At 38.3% G+C, this 18,556-nt stretch overlaps 1 non-coding gene across 1 annotated transcript; it reads left to right on the top strand.

Moving 5' to 3' along the window:
* The first annotated feature begins 255 nt into the window (after positions 1 to 255).
* On the top strand, positions 256 to 330 carry TRNAT-UGU (transfer RNA threonine (anticodon UGU)). Its single transcript has one exon. It is a non-coding gene; the product is annotated as a tRNA-Thr (tRNA).
* Positions 331 to 18,556: the final 18,226 nt, after the last annotated feature.

Below are 18,556 nucleotides of genomic sequence, written 5' to 3'. Positions count from 1 at the left end.
ACGGGACGAGACGGGACAGGCTTTTAAAAATTCGAGACGAGACGAGATTGACCATATGCCATAAGACAAACGAATATTTTCGAGACGAGACAGCATTTCCACGAGACTCCACGAGACGAGACAGGCCAAAGTCTCGTCTCGTGGGCAACACTATCCACAATTCCTCTTTCCGAAGTAAGACTCGATACGATAAATCCTTTGGTGTAATGTAAACTTTAGTGGTGTCATATTAAGCCACAATCTTCAACACACAGGGCCTCCCCCATGGCGCAGTGGTAGCGTCATTGCCTTGTAAGCAAGGGGTCCCGGGTTCGATACCCGGTGGAGGCACAAGTGGTTCGGATCCCACTTTAAACTGTAGGTCCAGTCCCGATTAGCCTTACTGTGCATAAAGTGGACTTAAAACAGCAACTCAAATTTCTTCTTCAACACACGGACACGACACAACGCAACTTCCGAGGGAGGATTATACTCGCGTCAGTCAGCAACGTCAACAGAAAGGGAAAGAGAGCGAAGGCAGGGAGAGCGAAAAAAACAGACTGTAGTGTGCGACCGTCGCCGACCCGTTCACCGGGAAAGACAAGCGTTGATGCCGGGCCGCTTGCCGCCGAGTCTCGTAGCGAATGTCAGGAAATGCTCTGTAAATGCCTACGTTGAGAAATAAAACACAAAAATCTAATAAATAAAATATATATTAATATATAATAATATATATTAATATAAATAATACTATTACCATAAGTTTTTATAGTTTAAGAAAAAGAGTGGTCTTGTAAATCACCAACAACTTAATAATTCTAAAAACAAGGGAGATATAATAACATCACCAGTAACTCCAAAAGCTAATAGCTATTCTAATTAAACTACCCCTTGATATTAAAGTTCAGTTAATATTAATTACTGTACTATTATATTACTAATATCACTCATAATATTACAAATGAAGCATCCATTATCTATAGGAATTATACTAATTATACGAACTATTATTGCCTGCTTAACAATATCAACATTTTTAAAATCCACATGACTTTCGTATATAAGGAGGAATATTAGTACTTTGTAAGTACTAGGATATAAGAGAAAAATTAATGAAAATAGTCATGGACAATTTGCATGGTAATACTCATGGATCCCACTGTCCGAATATGGATTAATAACATACACCCGCACAGAGAAAAACCGTAAAAGTTCTCAAAAGTTCTCGACTCCGTCACTCCCTCCCCCACATATAAAATTTCGCACCAATGCCCAATTATAGTCACTCGATTGATTGATTTAGTATTTCATCTTGCATATCTGTCAGTTTTGGCTAATCGACAAAGATGAGGATGGTTGATTATATTGATTAAGGAACACTCACAAAGAACACCCGGGATTCGAACCCAGGATTATGGTCATTTTGTTGCTATACTATTTCACGCTAACCTTCTGAGACTTTCTGAAATTTCAAGATACAAGAAGAGTTGAACAATAAAGCCATTAAGGCATGAGATACAGTTCTACACTACATAGGCGCTTTTTAGTTCCGTCGCGAACCAAGTGTATACCAATAGTAACAATATAAATATTTGTAATTAATACATTAATATAATTGATACGTCTGTTCGTAGCTGGAACAGGTAAATTAATTAATATTGTGCGCTCCAATACAAAATGTTTAAATTCACTATTATTGTTTTGGGAAAAGAGGTAATGCCCCTTAAGCCCCCTCTGTCAGAATCGATTGATTGACAAGGTTTGTTTTACTTCGCTTTTCGCTTTACCACTTTTGGCTAATTTGCGAAGATCGAACCCGGGTCCCGTACCGCGCTGTGATAACCGCTCCTCCCCTGTAAGAAACACTGATAATTGCAGATCTGGTAAATATATGTAAATTAATATTAAAATATCCTATCTGCCATATATTTTGCCATATTTTCTTGAATTTGGATTTAATTTTTCAAGGAATTCTGGCTCAAGGGAGGGGGTATGGCCCTTACCAAACCCCCCTTAGATACGCCACTGGATTCGAGCACAGGCCGTTTGAGTTCCCATGCCCAGAAGACCATAAGAAGCAGGATTAGATTTTCACATATATTTAACATTGTCATGCCCTGATGCAGAATTTCAAGTCGGAAACCGGCAAATGATCAAAGAGGACTGGAGCATCCAGTCACGAACGCAAACTATTAAGATTGCGTTTGATCTGCCGTGCAATTACATATCTACAGTCGGTGCAACAGGGAGAAAGGGAAACCAGGTGGAGAGAGAGAGAGAGAGAGAGAATTCGAGAAGGCAGGATCAACTTGGAGAATGGTAACGCGCTTTGTGATAATAGTTAATAGGCGGTGCAGATAAGATACAACCTGGGTGGGAACAACACGCACTGACAGATCCACTCCTTAACCAGCACCCCACGCCCCCAAAATGGTGCAAACGTGATTCCTTTGCATTGCATCACCAATAGAAACGTGGATATTGTAGAGGTAATTGCGAGATACGAGTGGCTGTCAATGTAATTCATTGCGCTAGCTCGAATTGGAACGAAGAATGGGATACAACGTTTCAGATACCTCCCCCCCTTTGGTTCCATTACTTAGATCTTTGATATCAATCCAAAATGCACCCGACACAATTTCTGCAGCGTTTTCTTTTCTGGGATATACAATACGTGCTGTGCACTTGGCAGAGAGATCATGTCAATTGGTGTTGTTGTATGTATTTAACAGATATTTGAATCCATAATTTTTGAACTGGAGTGTATTGGAAGTTCTTTGGGGTATTGGGCTAAATTTTTGCCCAAAATAAAGAGGCGTTCTCCCAGAATTTTAAGGGAGTGTTGGGGAAATTTCTGGGTTTTCATAGCAAGCTACAGTCCAGCCAGGGAAGCCAAAACTAGCTGGGAAAGTATATTCCAAGAAGGATAAGGGAAGCAGGTATAAACACCTGCCAAACTTCACTGTGATATTTCGCTTACATAGATTTGCTTGTTTTTATTTTCATTCTGGACCCTTTCATAATTTGAAACATATCTCTAATTACTTCATTGATGTTTCCACAGCAAACGATTTTCACGGAATCCTTATCTTCCCAAAATGTCATTGCTGCAACAGACCTCTAGGTACCGGACAGGGGGAAAAATTTTCGTAGAGAAGGAGGTGCATTGATGTGCCGCCCGTAGACTATAAGTTTACGTCTACATGCGTTGTCTACACGTAATCTACGCGTAGATTACATTGGGTTGTAGTTTACATAGACTACGTAGACAATCTAAAGTGCATTACAATTAATTTTCAAGGCTTTCATGAAATTAAAGTGACATTTTCAACTATATTGGTTGCTAACGAAATGAGAAGAATCCTATTTACAACAAAATTGCTCTTCTCTTCTATCATCAACTATGGAAGAAGATAAATAGTATGAAAAAAACAACAACAGATGGCAGTCGTGAGGCAAGAGTGGTATTTTCCCATAAAACACTAGAATATTTCCTATATTAGGTTTTTTCCTAGGTAAGAAATTGTTCGAATTTGGAAGAAATAATATGAAAAAGTTCTCTTCACACATCAGCAACTGATACACAGTGTAATTTTCTTTTAATTCCACGGCGCCCTGTGTTATCACCTTTCGCCATGTTGTTTACATAGATTACCTAATCTACGTGTATAAAATAGTCTACGTGTAGAATGTACACTATCATTGTTTACGCGTAGACGCACATCACTGGGGGGTGCTATCAAGCCGGCGAGCATCCTTTCATATTTCTACTTGTAACAACTGTTTTGAAGATTGTGAGTCATCGCATCGCACAAGATTGTAATTTTAAAGTTTACAAAGAAGTATATAACTCCACAAGTGTGTACAAAAATTTCTTCACAAAAATGAAAACTTAACAAGCTTTAATGTGCATCTCCGCCATTTTGCTAGCCCCAGGATTATGCACGGCTTCAAACAAAAGCTCATCGTTTTCAGTCTGTAATTAGAGATCTGTGATTTCTGCCGTCACCCCTATTTTGACACTGAACAAGTCCAGTTTGCGCATGCGCATTTCTGTCCATGGTTTCGCCTAAGGCAGCCAGACTCTAAGTCATCGCCGTAAATGCATTGGAAAGGTGTGAATATTTCAGGATATAGATGCCCAATTTTTATTGATGCTGACTGTACATGGACGCTGTGCTGTGATATTGTTTATGTGGCAGCATAAAAATTAAAATCTTAACGTCTAATAGAGTAAAAGAAATAAATGTCAACAAGCGTTTCCTATTCCATGGTCTACCCAGCGAATACAATCTGTCTCTACAAATCAGGCACGTTGATGAACTGTTAGACACTAGGGTAAGTAGGATTTTTTCTCGCAGGGGTAGCAGGGTACACAATAAAATATGTCGTAATTGTCATTTTTTTTAACCTTCATTTTAAAAGTTGTTCAAAAATAAAATATAAATCGGGATTAATTTTATGAAGGTTTGCATTTAACACTTTGGTTTTCTAAGTTTACTACTTTCATTTAAGAATTTTGATTTAAAAGAAAATTCGGAGGGGGCTAGAGCCCAATCAGACTCCCCACTGCGTATACCAGATCTGTTATGAGCTACCATAAAAATTAGAATATTCTACCGTTAAGATTTTAACAGTCTGCCTGTTATTTTAGAATATCGGAAAACACATCCGCTCCTTTTTTAAATTAGATAGAAAGCCATGGATAGATAATTATTATTGTAAGTCAGAGATGCGCACGCGAGATATATAATTTTGAAAACCGAATTCATAAAATTGCTTTAATTAAAGTATAGAATTAGGCCTAAGGAGTTTTAAAAAAAACTATCTCCTTTTTTTTTTTTTTTAAGGCAGCAGAAATTAATAGTCTTGGAAATTCACCGTCATTTCTACATTCATCTTTTAAGGTGTACATAAGAATTTACAAGTCACTTTCGGTATTTACCTTTATTACATGTTCTTGTTTTCTTCGGTTAGTCCATTACAATGTAAAATGGTTAATTCTGATTTGGCACTTACGGTATTTGTTAAGTAAATGTTTGTGTGGCTCGAATGATACATATAAACAATTGAAGTAGGGTATCGTGCTTTAAAATGTCGATCTAGCTTTCAAATTCTTGGACAGGCAAGATTGATTACTATTTCTTTCTTTTATTTGTGGCACTTTTTCTTTTCTTCCGTCTTCTCTCCGTCTTTCGGTTTTAGCTTCTATATTTTATTATATATATATATTTTTGTGTTTACTTCTTCTCGTCTTGATTATTTCCTTCTACGCTTTCAATGTCGTTTTCTTCTCATTTTATTTTTATTCTTTCCTTCCCTGTCCCCCTTCCTCTCTTTCTGCATTCTTTGATTCTACTTTTTCTCTGTCTCTCTCTACTTACTATATCTAACTAACTCTCTAGACCTCTTAAACCCGAAGGTTTATGGCTGCAGCAATACAATCGTTCCATCTGTCCCTATCCTGGGCAAGATCTATCCACTCCTTTCCATCCTTAACAATTTCCTCAAAGTTATTCCTCCATCTTTGTCGTGGCCTTCCTACTTGTCTCTTACCATCAGGTTTCCCAACAAGAATCCTGTAAACTCTTCTTTCCTCTCCCATTCGTGCCACATCGCCTGCCCACCTAAGTCTTCTTGATTTAATTATTCTAATAATATCTGGAGATGAATAAAAATTATCTAGTACTAAATTATGTAACCTTCTCCACTCACCTGTCTCCTCATCCCTTTTAAGTCAAAATATTTTCCTAAGGATCTTATTTTCAACTACTCTCTTTCAATATAAGGGACCAAGTTTCACACCCATATAATACTACAGGCAAAATTACTGTTTTGTATATTTTAACTTTTAGTTTCTTAGATATTAAACGAGAAGACAAAAGTTTATGAAGAGAGAAGTAACATGCATTTCCTGAATTAAGCCTACTTTTTATTTCCTCTTTAATATCATTTTCATTTGTTAATATTACTCCTAAGTATTTGAATTTGGAAACTGGTTCAAACGAGTTGTTATCAATAATTAGATTTTGATTATTACCTAACACTTGGTTTTGGCCTGTAAGCATATATTTAGTTTTCTCTTTGCTAACTTACAAACCTATCTCATTAGCTGCTTTTAAGAATATTTTAGCATTATTCTTAATTGTATTTACATCATTCCCTAGTAAATCTACATCATTTGCATATGCTAACAAAGATAATGCATCTCCTTGTTTTAACCCATCATGAATTGTAAATTTGTCAGACACATGAATACCCACACGAATCTTACTTTCTGTTTCACTGCTACATACTTTTATCATATTAACAAGCTTCTTAGGTATTCCAAACTCTACTAATATATTATATAATTTATCTCTTTTAATCAAATGATATGCTTTTTTGAAATCAATGATTAGCTGATGGACATTATATTCCCACTTTTTCGCAAGTGTCTGTCTGATGTGAAAAATTTGATCTGTTACGTTTAAATCCACATTGATAATCACCTATAATTTCATTAGCATATGGAGTTAGCCTTGTTAAAAGAATTGTTAGATATGATGTTAAGAGTACAGAAATTCCACGGTAATTATTGCAGTTCAATTTATCACCTTTTTTAAACACAGGAACAATTATGGATTCTTTTTACTGTTGAGGGATTTCTTCTTTTTTCCATATTAGACAAATTAATTTATGAATTTGACATATAAATGAATTTCCACCATATTTAATTAACTCAGCTGGTATTAAATCAATACCATGTGCTTTGTTAATCTTTAGCCTTTTATTAGCATCTTTAATTTCATTAAAGTTAGGTTCTGGAACTAAAGATTCTGCTGTGTGTACTTCATTTACTTCTGATTTATCTCCTACATGAACATTTATAAGGCCATTAAATGAGTTCTTCCATCGGATTTAGTTTACTTTAGGTTGCCACACTTTTCTAAATTCCTTTACCCCTTTATATAAATCTCTGATATTTTTATTTCTGCTGTATGATTCAATATCGTCAATTTTTCTTTTCAAGTAATATCTTCTTTTTTTTTACTCCTAAACGTGCGGTTAACTTCTCGCTTCATTCTATTATAATTGTTTAAATTTGAATCATAAGAGTTATTTATAAGTCTAGCCTGATTTCTTATTTCTATTAGATTATGACATTCATTATCAAACCACGGCTTACTTTTTCTTGGTTTATGGTATCCATTAGTTTCTTTAGCTGCTGGTTCAGTTCCATTACGAATATGCTTCCAATTCTTATTTACGTCTGTTTCATTTATATTTTCATCATCATTTAAATCCTACAAGATATCGAATCTATTTGACAGTTTAATTTGGTATTATTTCTTAATTCTTCCGTCAGTAAATTTTCCTGTATTATATTTTAGAACTTTTAGATTTTGTTGCTTATGAGTCTTTCTCTTAATTTAGCAATTACTAAATAATGATCTCTGGCACAGTCAGCACATGTATGTGAACGAACGTTAATAATACTAGTATGCCTTCTCTTATCAATGAATATGATCTATCTGTTTATGAGTTCTACCATCTGGCGAATACTATGTATAAAAGTGGCACTTTTCACAATTAAGTTCTTTGAAGTTGCAAAAATAATTAGTCATATAATTTGATCATTACTTAATTCATGAAGACTTTCTTTACCAATCCTGGGTTTACATGTCTCTTCTATACCAGTCTGTGCATTACAGCCAGCTAACAGAATTTCCATGTCACACTGGGAAAATTTTTCGAAGGCCTGTTCTAACTCTGCATAAAAACAGTCTTTAGTATTATCATCTTTATATTCCGTTGGAACATGGATGTTTATTAAAATAATTTTACACCACCTACCTTGTAAAACTGCGTATGATATCCTATCATTAATAAATTCTACTGTTTTAAGGGCCCAGGTAGTTAGTTATACTATTTATGAATAAGCCTGTTCCAAAATTAAGATTTTCAGTAACACCATAGATTGTACTGCGTTTCTTAATTACTGTCCTTGTTTCTTTTTCTATTTTCTCTCTCTCTCTCTCTCTCTCTCTCTCTCTCTCGTGTATGCGCTTCTTGATTTTCTGCCTGTTTTTCTCTCTCTCACTTAATTTTGCTTCTCTTTCCTTGTCTCTCTCTCTCTACAGCCTCCATGTTTTACGTTTCTTCATTTTCCAATGTTTTCTCTTTCGATTCCCCCTTCTATCTGCCCCGTACTTCATTATTTCGCTTCCATTCCCTTCCCTCTTTCTTTGTCTGTCTCTTTATTTCACTTCTCTTTCCTTCCCTCTCTGTCCCTCGCTTCTATATTTTGTTTATATCTTCTTCTCTGTGTGTGTGTGTGTCTGCCACTCTAAATTATCTTCCTTTCTCTCCTCTCCTATAACTTCTTCAGTATGTATCCTCCTATTCTCTCTACAAAAGGCCTCAACTTTTATCATATCCCCTTCCTTGATTTTCTTTTCTTCAGCAGTCGTTCATGTTAATCTGTCATCCTTTTCCAGCAACGATCTTCAGGTCATCTTTTTCATATATCGGTCAATGACAATAGGCCTATCACAGGCGTAGCTACGGGGTGTGCCGGGTGTGCCTATGCACACCCTAATGGGCTGCTTTATCAAAGATAATTAAATACAGATATTTCAATAAGAGAGAAAATAAGCGGCAGTTTGTAAGAAGTTGAAAATTTCATTACTTGGTACAAACGTGTGCATTATCGCTGATGAAACGGGTGTCTATAGATTTTCGATTTTTTGATGTCATTGGAGAAATAAGATATTTACTGCATTCTACTCTGTACTACAGCGCTTTTCTTTTATACCTGTCACAAGCTGCACGTGTGAGAGAGCTTTCTCCAAGCTTACCCAAGTTAAAACTACATTAAGAGCAACTCAGAAGCAGGATTGATTGGAAGCCCTGCTCTTGCTATTTGTGGAACAGGAAAAAATCTTCGTCTATTGATGTAAATGAAGTTATTGATGAGTTTAAGAACATTGTACCTTTTGACAGACGTCTCTTGTTATAGATGACGTGTATTTTGATGTATTTGTTTGTAACATTTATGAACATTTTGTGTGTGTAATTTCTATTCAATTTGATTTTTTCTACTACATATATTCAGAAATTTCAACACTGTAATTTAGTGAATTTATATTCCTTTTCAAACATCAGTGCAGTTAAAGAGCCAAATGATTGTGTTGCAAAATATGCTATTAAAAAGGTACAAGACCTAATTTTTTTTCTTTGTGCACACCCAAATATAAAGTTCTAGCTACGCCTATGAGGCCTATGCAATATTTCAGAAAAATCCGTTAAAAAATTGTCCCGTTTTATTCCTTCCAAACACGCAGGGTGTTCCCGACAGGAGATACAATACCAAAGGGCTCTGTTTTGTAATTCTACAGCTTGCTAACTCCTCGTCATTCCAGAATGCCTCATTTGCCTTTCCAGATGTTTATCTGTTGTTAGGAATTAACACGTACGTTCTTCCCATTGTAAGTGTTCATGTTGGCGCGATGTTCCAGATAGGGCAAAAACACACACAGATGGAGAGCGTTTGGTGTGACGTGCGAATGAAGCTGTATTCGCGCACCCGACGCCGGACACAGAATGGTGGTCTCCAACTGCTTTTCTGTGACGTTTCCGTGTGTTCATTTCTTTCTTTCTCTTCCTCGTGACGTGGTTAGCAACACGCCAACAATCGCCCTTGCCTGCTTCCGTGACAGGAAGCAACAATTATATTCTTGAACAATCCTTGTGTACCGGAAATGAAGTGGGAATGCAAACAAACCGAATGCGAAAGAAATGGGGAGATTTGTAATGGGGCGAATTTAACTGTATGTTTGCGCATGCGAGTTCTGCTAACGCGGCAATTACAATGTTGGGTTCTCGTTCTGTGAAGTTGGCCAAGGTAACTAGTGCAAACCTTTGGTTTTACACACACATACAAGGTTTGTTTTGAGGCAACTATATTCATACACTAGCTGATTGTCCGCCCGGGTATTTATTTATCCCAATCTTCTATTAGACAGGAAAATAATGATTTCTAACTATAGTGTAAAATGTAACTAATTTTATTTACAGGTATTTAAAAGTATAAGTACAGTATACAAATTTTAAAGTAAAATCTTTTACAAATTCACTATAATATCAACAACATTTTTAGTTTCACCTCCAGGAGCAAGAATACATAAATTGAACGGCATTGGGAGTATCACTGTTCATCTTAGCGACCCCGAAAGCTATGGATTCCAAACTAATATCGGTCGTTTTCGATTATTTTTACACGTCACCCCCTTCCCACCCCCTCCCCTAGTGGTGCCAGGGGTGTCTTACCCCCACAGTATTTCTTTCCAGATTGTAAGTCATATGTGTACCAAGTTTGGTTGAAATTGCTCCAGGCGTTCGAGAGTTTTGCCGGAACAAACATACATACATATATACAACTTAACCCGCAGAAGTGTTCCTCCCTCACAGTCTCTTTAAAAAAGAACAAAATACATTCTCATTATGTTCTTGAAAACAATTATATTACTACAGTTGCGACCCAAAAAGATCTAGGTGTTATCATAGATGAAAAACTGAACTTTAAGGAACACATCGCAGCTACAACTAAAAGTGCAATGCGCCAATGAAATTGATACTCCAACTTCTCTTAGCCTGTTTTTCAAGTCATTCATTTCTCCGATTCTTGAATATTGCTCTCCAGTCTGGGCCATGGCTTCCAATACAAATCTTTCCAGCATGGATTCCGTCCTCAGCTTCTTTACCGCCATTGTTCGTCATAGAATTCCTTCTTTGCGGCATCTTCAGAAACCTGACATCCTGACTACTTTGAACATCCAGTTACTGCAGACCCGACGCGATATGGCCGATATGAATTTTTTCTATAAAATCATCAATGGAAAATTAAGATCTGAATTTCTGCTTACAGAATTCAACTTCAGAGTTCCCTCTCGATCGACCCGAAACACTGAATTGTTCCACACCTCCATAGCTAGGCTTTCCCTTATACAGCGCGCTCTATTCCACAGGCTGCCCCAGTTCTACAATAAACTACCCACAAACATAGACATTTTTGAACCTGAAAGCATTTTCCAATCTTCCCTAAAAATGAATATGTAGATCTTTGTTTGTTTCCTTGTTTATGTCTTATGTTTATATTTAACCTTTCTTGTTTTTACCTAAAACCATCTTGACTTGTTCTTGTTATTTGTTAGAGTTTTCAGTGTAAAATGGCCTTAAAAGTGCTGTATCTGAAACTTGGAATAAATAAAAAGTATAAATAATATAGCTAATCGGGAGTGAACCTGCTGCAATTTCACGATGGTGGCATTCGAACCACTATATGCATCCGCCGGGAGTCGATCTGAATGCCCGTTGATTTCTCTCTCTCTCTCTCTCTACACGGAGGGCAAGATGGAGGGCAAGAAACCACTCCTCTTCACTGGTGCAAGTGTGTATAGGGGGTGCCATCTTTAAAATAACAAAAATGGCGTTTTGATGCTCACTTGATCAGTGTTGCAACCTTGAGGTCCTTTAGTAAATAACAGTTGATACCTCATGAAAATTTAAACCCCGCAATTTTTATTGAACTTTTAAGGTTTTCATGACTCTTTTAACCAAAAATACGATATGCATTATTGAAAAAAAAATATTTATTTCTTCGTAGAATTTTACGTCGCATTTTCGAGTTTCTCAAAAGTATGGTTCATAGAGAATTATCGAAGCTAATATTCTCAGTTTATTGACGATGCACAACCGCATAAGCTAAGGTCAACGCTTCACAAATTCCTTGATTATGTTACCTGCAAAATTTACATTTCTTACACGACAAGCTGCGTTACCCAGCATGCTCTGAAGGCTTTACGTCAGTCTCGCAGGTGAAGGAATTTCTACGGGGGGAGGGGGCTGCAACCCCTGCCCACCCAAGTGCAGATATCCTGCGTACCTTTCCAGGGTACCGTATGGGGACTAAATCTGCATATGGCCTTCGCATATTTTCGTGCGATAAAGAATGTGATTCCTGCGATGCAGAATTGACCCTTCTCCTGTCTTCTCTTGCATTCATGTCGACACTTGTATCTTGTCGCTTCTTCACTTGATGAAAATAGCAGAACGTGTGGGTCATAAACTGGCAAAACGAATTGAGCAAGAAATACTATTGTGGCAGCACGATAACATCGCTTGCAACCTGAAATAAATGACGCGGACTTTAAATATTTTTTGTAGCTCAGGAATAACATAAACGACATGTATCCTCATACAGTACACAATACCACAGTTAGGTTTCAATTTGGTACACATACGTACATGTGTATGTGCGTCGTCGCCTTTTTAGAAATAGGAAGGGGCTGCGGGATGTAGCCTAATTCACGTTTAATAAATTATTTAATAAAATTTTGAGGTAACTCACTGGGAAGTTTAGAAGCATTTAGAAAACCAAGATAGGGATAAAGACTATGGAATTATGCAAAACGTTGTTCAAGAAATACAAAATATTTACCTTCACTGTATATGAAATGGCATTATATGCGAGAAGAAAATATTGCGCTACGAAGTTCCATAGAACATACATATAACACCCGAAATAAACATAAACTTAAAGCCTTACTTCACCAGGCTAACATTAGTTCAAGAAGGACCCGAACAGATGGCAGTTAAAATATTCAATAACCTATCAAATTATATAAAAGCAGAAAATACATGTTCCAAAAACATATTTAAAAAACTATTAGTTAATAAGGAATATTATAGCGTCAGTGAATACTTAGATTGTAAATTATAGACATTTTGTAATTATATTTTCTATCTGAGCTGTACTGAACCCTTCAAATACCAATGTATATGGTCAGTTGCGCGATTGGGGGGGCAGTTGCCCCTCAATTTTTGCTACCTTTGCTCCCGCACTATGCTAAACCTTATGTATCAAGGGAGAGTAAACTGTTCTTGCCCCCCCCCCCCCAGTTTTAGAACCCAATCGCCGCCACTATATATGGTTTATATGGAGTAATAAGAATTTTAAAAAATCAAAATGGGGATGAGCGCTACGACGCCAGGGGTCCCGTGTTCGAATCGGAGCCTGTGCAGGGATGTTTGTGAGTGTATCAATTTCATCATGTCATCACTCATCCCCATCTTCGCAAATTAGCCAAAAGTGGTACAACAGGGAAGTAAAAGAAAGCAAATCAAATCAATAGGGATGTGCTGGGTGGTCGTTCATCCTTGGCAAACGGAATGAACAAACGCCGATGAATTTATACTGACGAATTATAAAACATCTATTTTTATTCCAATTGCAATAATAATCTAATACAACCACAGACAGACGCAAGTTTAGGTGCTAAGTTGGCTAGGATTTAACTGCGATTCGTGAGGATCTTCTCGTCTCCTCGATGCTCTCTCATTCCTGTCTCTACTCGAACCCTCAATCTCGACTTCTCCTTTCCTCCAGAACTTTATCGAATATCTATGGAATCCAGCACTGGCGTAAGCAGGAATTTTCTTTTCGGGAGGGGCTAGAATTGTAAAGGTGGATAGTACATGGCTGAAGGGTCTAATATACCATAAAATATTTCGTATATTTAGATACAAGGGTCGTTCAAGGTTGACCAAGACTTTCGTGCGTAAAATATTAATGAATCAATGTAGTGCTGCATTACTTCGGCAGGACAGACCACGATTCCTTGCGAGTAACCATGATCCCTTTGCGACGCATTTGGCACATGCGCAGTAGTGTGAACAAAGATGGCGGCAAGTAGTGTATCTGTTGCTGTGGAACAGCGGTGTATAATGAAATTTCTCGTGAAGGAGAATGTGAAATCTGCTAAAATTTGGCGTAGACTGCAAGCACAGTATGGTGAAGGAACACTGTCACGGGCAAGAGTGTACAAATGATGTCAACAGTTCAGTGAAGGGCGGGAGTTGGTAGCAAATGAACCGCATGGACACGTTCGCCCAACTGCAGTCACTCCGGTGAATATCGCGTGTGTTGAGCAAGTTATCCTTGTAGTCCGGCAAGTAACAGTGCATGACATAGCGCATACAGTCAATATCAGTGTTGTACGTGGGGCTGCTCGGAAGAAAAGACCTGGAATGTTGTCGAAACATGTCATTCTTCTCCATGACAATGCCAGGCCACACACGGCCCATTTGACTCGAACAACATTGGCCAACTTGCACTGGGAGCTTTTACCACACACTCCTTACAGTCCAGATTTAGCCCCCAGTGATTTCCACTTGTAAGGGGCTCTTAAAAGAGCGTTTGGGCACGATGCACTTCCAGACAAATGAATAACTCAAGAACGCTGTCCTGCAGTGGTTACGACACCAACCTACTTCTTTTTATGCCAAAGGCATCAAGGAACATCCACAACGATGGCAACGGTGTCTGGATATTCAAGGGGAATACTTTGAAAAGCTGACATAGTTTGGTGCTTCTATGCATGCATATTTCCTGTCTAGAAATAAAAGTCTTGGTCAACCTTGAACGACCCTTGTATTTCCACTCTCAAAAATTTTAAAGAAATTGCAATTGGGGGTCATTTTAACGGAGGCTTACATTTATCACTGGTGTTTCCCGAGTTTTCGCTGTTTTTATTTGAAAAATGTAGTTTTTCTCAACATTTCGGAGGGGGCTGTAGCCCCTTAACCCCTCTCTGCGTAAGCCAGTGGAATCAAGAGAATGAAGAGAGAATTACATCAAAGCACAAATTTTAGGAATAGTTGTATCGGAAACACGTCTTGGTCCTCCAATATCCCATAAATCAAACACACCCTGGCGGCAAACGCACGAACCTCATAGTCGTCCATGTACCATTCAGAGGCAATGCGGTCAGACCACATCCATCAAGCGGTTGACGACGACAACAAGAGTCTAGGGCCTTTTCCTCCGTGTGTTTGTGGTCAACGAGCTCCTACCGGCAACAATGGAGAAACGGAGAGAAACTCTTTTAACTCCTCAACAATGAGGTTGATCAAGGAGCTTATTGAAACCGAGTTCGACTGCCGCATTACAACAATGACATTGTTGCTTCCGAGTGGCGCACCACCCACTGGGCAGCTGTCAAAACGACTTTTGAAGGCCCCGGTACCAAAACATCTGGTACAGGGCAGTGGTTTGTCGAGCGGCTGCATATATCATCGTGCATCGACGGGGGATGAAGAGGAATGAACAAACATGGATTACTGGGGCTGTCCACGTCGATTTACATAATGCCTTTCCCTGATGGCGGTTCATTTCTTGCTGGGGAGGGAGATTGCTGATAGCCATACATTCCAAAAAGAAGAAAATACGTTGCAACTGGTGATCGATTAAATTTGCAACTGCTTTTGTATTATTAGTAGAGACTGCATTTTAAAGTGAAAAAAAATCCTCTAAAAAGGACAAAAAAAGGGTGGGGAAAGGACTATAGTTTTTTGCACTCCACTAAAATACTATTTTAAATGAAAGCACGGTAAATTTCTTGTAAGGGGCAGACAGCTGAAATTTGCTAGTTCATTTAATTTGAATATTCCTACTTAAGTATTCTGCATTGAGAAACATTGCTGAAGGTGGCATTTTGCATATTTCACGGAAATAAGCGCTATTTGCGACATATCGAGTAAGTTTTCTTCGTTTCTCTCTGCCTTCGGTAACACACAAAATCGCGGTCACAGTTTCACTACCGTACTTGGCATGCAGTGTTTCCACCCCACTGGACCCAAAAATACCTACGTAGCCCCACAAACCATTGACGCATAGCACCACGAACCATTCATACATAGCCCCACGAACCATTTCCGGTAAGGTTAGGTTAGGTAGGTTCACGTATAGGTTACAATAGTTAAAAAATTTGTTTCGAAAAAAATATGCGTTGCCCCACACACCATTCTCGCATAGCCCCACGAACCATTGACACATAGCCCCACAAACCATTTGCGGAAACACCTTCTTCAGTTGCAAACATCCACCTGGAAGTAAATGGATGTAGCTTGCGTGCATTGGTCACACATTTATATCGAAAAATAGATGATTTACCGGCAAAATTTAATGAACGATTCGAGAAAACACTTCCCCAAACTTCCAGAAGTATAAAGAAACTGCATTCGATAAGTAATTTCGCCTGTAAATTTTATGAAATCCGTCTGTCCCTTACGAGAAATTTACCGAAAGCACAATATATACCATTCATATATTGTGCTTTCATTTAAAATAATATTTTTGGTGGAGTGCAAAAATAAACTATAGTCCTTTTTCATATTCTTTTTTTGAAGGTAAAGTACAGTAAATAATCTTACCATCCATTTCGACGATATCTTCCTTGCGACAGCTTACCGCATTCCATAGCTTGCTGCTACTTGCACCTGGCTTCGAAATTTCACTGACACTCAATACTGTCGTCACTGTCACACAGTTAAGTTAAAACTATTCTAAAATACTTCACAATAAAAGTCTAAATCTAGCAGATAAGTACACTTTCAACCCAACAGGCTTACAATGTGTTTGTTGCTGCGTAATCCCAGATCGCATTGTTCCAACGATCGCTGCAACGTAGAGTCCAGCGCAGATAATTCTGCCGTGCAATGCGCGACAGAACTAAAGAAGCAGTGTTGCTAATGGAGCAGATAGACAAATCGCTGCGGTGCGCCGATGCACAGCTGTTACGTACAACAATAAAATTAGAGAATTCAGGTCTATCTAACGTTGAGTTTTAAACGTCATGCATTATACCAGGACTAGGATTAATATGTACTAACAAGTGACTATGTATGTAGCTACATACATATGGACTAAAAATTCGCAAAATATGAACTAACACATAAGTAAAATTACCAAAAATGCTGCAAAGAAGACTTCTTCATACGATTCCTTATTTGAGTGATTTCAAACAAAATAAAAAAATATATATATTATTTTTCATTGCATTAATGCACTGGTGGCGTTCTAACTTTTCACTCCCAAAACCCGTATACACTGGTATGGAACTGCAACGGCAGATAATAACATGCCAACGTGTTAAACCGCTACAATTGCACCATAACACTCCTCCTGAAGCAGTATTATTATTTCCTCTCTGAGATCGGCGACAGTCGGTTGCCTTTGTTGTACATTTACAAAGGATGCCGGCTTCCACAACAATAACAAGTACATATACTGCCACTAGACGATAAGCTGCGCGGCTTTTTCTTTTGTTATGAACCAGGGCCGGCGCTAGTCATTTTGCCTCCCTGGGAGGTGGCGGCAGATGCCGCTCTATTTCGACCCCCCCCCCGGTCATTACGCAGCAACGGAAAATTGAAAATCAATATATTCCTAACTAAAACATCAAAATATAAAATAAATAATGAGACTTCTTATGCTATTTCAATACTATTCAGCGCAAAAGAATATCTCGCTCGATCACAGTTTTCAATAGGCTTATTTTTTTCTTCTCTTCAAATTTTGCCGCTCTGGGCGATGGGACGGTTCGCCCTCCCCTTCCGCCGGCCCTGCTATGAACTTGGTCACCCATCAAAGCATGGCAATTTTAACACAGAAAACAATATGTATCGCATTAAGCAGCAAAAATGACAGCCTCCTCTATGCAATTTCTACAAGAACACGTGCCGGAGCCAGAGTTGAAATGATGTTGGAGCCACATAATTTATTTATTTTGAATAATTCCAAAATTATGAAATATGAACAATTTGTTGCTGCTGTTCGCTGCTCTCTTGCCAAAATGCTTTATTGGGATGCTAACACCATGACTGGCTTCCTCCTTCATGAACTCGTGCACGTTGCTTAGAATTTCCCGAGCTTGGCTATGCAAGGTTTTTGATTTCAACTTCGACTGAACTGGAGGCATTATGGAATTTAACGTTCATCAGCAAACACACACTTTTACATAAACACACGCAATACACGCACACAACGTCAAACCGGTCAAATACTTAGTATAAAATAAAAATATGGTGCTTCCAATCCAACATAACTCACCGCCACTTTACCTGCTTTCCCCTTCCGTGACAGAAATAGTGCTTCATTATTACAGTTGGCAACACTAGTTACTAGCTAGCCAATGAACATGCACTGCATAAAAGAAGCAACGACTCCGCCGTGCTATATTGCCACATTGCCGTCCCTGCTGACCGGTGGGAACCGCGAGCGGGAGCGCTGTTCAATTGTTTTCAATGAAGTTTGCGCGAGTGTGTCCAGGAATGGAATGACAATATGGCAACAATAGCGAAGGTTTTCGAGCAGGGTAGAACACGTGATGCTAAGAGAGAGGGAGACGAAACGAAAATACGTTTCTACGCAACGGCAAATTTACGTGTGTGGCACTCTACTCCCAACACTCATGGAGGGAAGGGAGGGTAGAAGGCGCTTGTTCTTTCTTTCCTCTAAGCTGCACCAAATAGACACTTGTTGAATGTTTTGTTCAGGAAAGAAAAACAGTTGTACAAAATATTTGATATCTTGTCAATAAAGGGACCAAGGAAGATTTTTTTAAGAGGGGGAAAAGGAATCTAGGCTGAAAAACTAGTCAACAAAGGGACCTGATAGGAAAATGTTTTTTTTAAAGGGCCCCACACTTTCTTGATCTCCGCCTACCTGGGGTTGATGTGATAATTAATATTGTAT

Source organism: Lepisma saccharinum, chromosome 17 (genome assembly GCF_977018435.1).
Source record: "Lepisma saccharinum chromosome 17, izLepSacc3.1, whole genome shotgun sequence".
NCBI lineage: Eukaryota > Metazoa > Arthropoda > Insecta > Zygentoma > Lepismatidae > Lepisma > Lepisma saccharinum.
Note: the sequence above shows the minus strand (reverse complement) of the source record. Positions and strands in the feature narration are given on the sequence as shown.